This window comes from Alnus glutinosa, chromosome 13 (genome assembly GCF_958979055.1).
Source record: "Alnus glutinosa chromosome 13, dhAlnGlut1.1, whole genome shotgun sequence".
In the NCBI taxonomy this organism is placed as follows: domain Eukaryota; kingdom Viridiplantae; phylum Streptophyta; class Magnoliopsida; order Fagales; family Betulaceae; genus Alnus; species Alnus glutinosa.
The window spans coordinates 10,015,278-10,018,573 of record NC_084898.1 but is presented as its reverse complement, the minus strand read 5'-3'; positions in this window follow the sequence as shown (position 1 = coordinate 10,018,573).

Below are 3,296 nucleotides of genomic sequence, written 5' to 3'. Positions count from 1 at the left end.
ACATTTACGTTGTCCTTCATGGTACAAGTAAATCACTTAGGTGCTGCATCGCAGGGGGAGTGTATCAGATGAGGGTGGCTAGGCCCTAGTGAGGTTTGACTTTTGGCTTATCTTCCATTTATTTTCTCTCCTATCTAAGAAAATCTGGTCGCTATTGGTCAAAATATTGAAAGTCATACCTTATGCGTAAAAGTCTTCACACACCCACACATTGCATGAGCAAATAGTGCTACTTTCCGTATTCGAGTTGCAAGGGAATCTGTGCCTATCTTATTTTTGTCTATCAACTGTATGTTTGAATAATTTTGACATGCTTTGTGTCTAATTTCTCAAGACAGGGATACATGCGCGTGCTCTTATACTTGTGAAGGACCTATCCATACTTTTTTTTTTTCTTTCCATTCAGCTTGATGTTTTCCTTCCTTTTTGTTTGTAAAACTGGTTGACTTATATTACTCTGTTTCCCGGTTCCTTCTAAGACCGTTAGGGGGAGTAATTTTTATGAGAGTTGGTTTTTATTACTCTGTTTTACCCTTTGTCCCTTTGTGACAAAAATGAGGAGTAATTTTAATTTTTGGACCGGGACTGTATTTTCAAACCGGTCAAGTGATTTTTGTCCCTGAATGGACAAAGGGGGAGTTTGTTAGTAATTTGACCTCATTCTGTGTTTGGACAAAATCACTTATGTGTAAAGATGCTGTAAAAAGGGATTCCACTTGTCAGAGCATTTTCAGAAGACTCTGCACTGCGAAAAAGATAGAAGATTTCGTATTCCCTGTCAGCCGTCCGGACGACATGTCATCCCGTTCGGACGCCCATCTGTCCACTGTTCCATCCGTCCGGACGACATGTTCATCACGACCGGACGCCAGACAGACCAGCATCATCCGTCCGGATGACGTATCTTTTCCGTCCGGACCCTACATTATGTCGAGAAGCTTCTGTTCCAGCTTGCATCCGTCCGGACCTCTCAGCAGCCCGTTCGGACGTCCATCAGTGATCGATCAGCTTCAGATTCATTCCAAGTTTAGTATATGGGAAGATCGACTTCAACCGTCCGGATGATGTGGTTTCCCGTCCAGATGCGATCATAAATAAGGCAAGAATCGCAATTCAAATGTCACCGTCCGGACATCAGTCAACATTGGTCCGGACGCGCGCTCATTAGTTAAGGAAATTGGCGATTCGACTTCAACCGTCTGGACGTTTGTCTCTCTTGGTCCGGACGCACGCATAACAGATATGGAAATTGCGTGTTGAAGAATTGTCGTCCGGACGTGGCTCTTAAACAGGAAAGATTTTCAGCGAAATTTTTAGAAAATCCTGTCGCACAGTTGTCCGTCCGGATGGCCCAAGTTCACCGTCCGGAAGGCGTCCGTACATATTACAGCAATCGCCCATTCTGCACCTCAGCCTATAAATAGAAGCCCTTGGGCATTGAGAACTACAAGAATTCGATATTGAATTCCACAAGAGCTCAGAGAAGTTCAAAATCCCTCTGAAGCCGTTTCAAGTGTGCTGCTCTACAACTAAAGTCTATCTTAGAGGTCGGCTCTAAGGTAAGGAATTCCATTGAAGACTCCTTCAGGTAGGAGACCTGGTTGGGAAGCGTTCGTGTTGGGTTACACGTCAGAGAGCAAGGTACGACCACTGCATCGGTACATGTGAGTGTTACTATCATGTATCTAGCTTCGCCTTCTGAATAGTGGAATTCCTGGGTTTAGCTGCCCCTGAGTGGTTTTTCTCTTGATTGAGTTTCCATTTCATCAACAAAAATCTGTATGTCTTTTACTTTCCGCTGTGCTTAATTTTTGTTGACACTTGTTGCACACACTTTATTTTTAGAAGTCAATTTCAATTTTCAAACGGCACCAAACTTGTAAAATCTGCCAAGCTCTAGATGTTGATTTCTAGATTTGAAGAAATTAATATGTTAGAGAATGAGACATTCGGTGAGTTTTACACCAGGATCAACGACTTGAGAAACTCAATGGTGAGTCTTGGGAAGAGGGTCTCTGATGTAAAACTCATCAAAAATATTCTAAGGTCTTTGCTAGAGCGTTTTAGGATCAAAGTGACTTCCACTAAAGAAAGCAAGGACTTAGATTCTATAAAGATTGAAGAGTTGGTGGGATCTCTTCAAACTTATGAGTATTCCCTACCCCCAGTCAAGAAAGCAAAGGGGATGGCTTTCAAAACTACTAAAAGTAGAGTCTCCTCTGATGAAGACTCAGATAATGAAGAAGAAGATGAATTAGCCATGATCGCCAACATGATCAACAAATTGATGAAGACTAATAAATTCATTGAAGGACTAAGGGAAACTCCCAGTGAAGCCCTGCCAAAAGAAGAAGAGAAGGAGAATCCTAATGGTCATAGATGTTGTGAGTGCTCCGGCTTTGGGCACATGAGAACTGAATGTGCAAATCTCAAGCAGGCCAAGGGGAAGGCCTACATTGCAACCTTCAGCAATGAGTCTGAGAAAGAAGAAGAATCTTCTGAGAATTTTCTAGCTTGTGTGGCTCCACATGAAGACTAGAACGATCTTCACTACTCTGAGCATAGTGACGAAAAACTAAAAGTGGAATATTATGTCTTATAAATGGAACTCATGAAGCTAAGAGAATCCAATCAAAAGAAGCTGATGAAGATGAACACTATAAAGAAAGAAAGAGACACATTACTTCAGAAGATCATGGACTTGGAAGATAAACTGATGGATGCACAGTTACAGTTGGAGAAGTTCTCAGACAACAAGCTAGCTTAGATGCTGACAGGTCAGAAGTGCTCATATGACAAAACTGGTCTCGGGTATGTAGCTACTAATTCCTCCAACATTGCTTCTACTTCCAAAATTGTGTTTGTGAAGGCCTCAGGTTCAGAGCCTCAGAATTACAAAGGTAAGGCTATTATGGTTTCTTGTGAGAATGATAATATTACACCTGGAAAATCTAAGCATTCTATAGAGAGAAGCCTACCTACATGTCATCACTGTGGGATGGTGGGACATATTAGACCAACTTGTGGTAAGTTAAAATTCCCAAGAACTTGGAATAAGAAGAATGCTCCTAAGATGTTGAAGAACATTCCAAGACAAAATATGTTTCTCCACATAGGAGACTACCCACTCAAAAGTTTGTCCCTATTTGCCATCATTGTGGGTTGAGCGGTCAGATCCGACCCAAGTGCCCACACATACCCCTGCTATTGGCTGAACATGGTTGTGTGATGTTTTGAGTGTTGTTTTTCCTTGCAATGGGTGTTGTTAGTATTTTATATTGGCAACATTCTAGTTG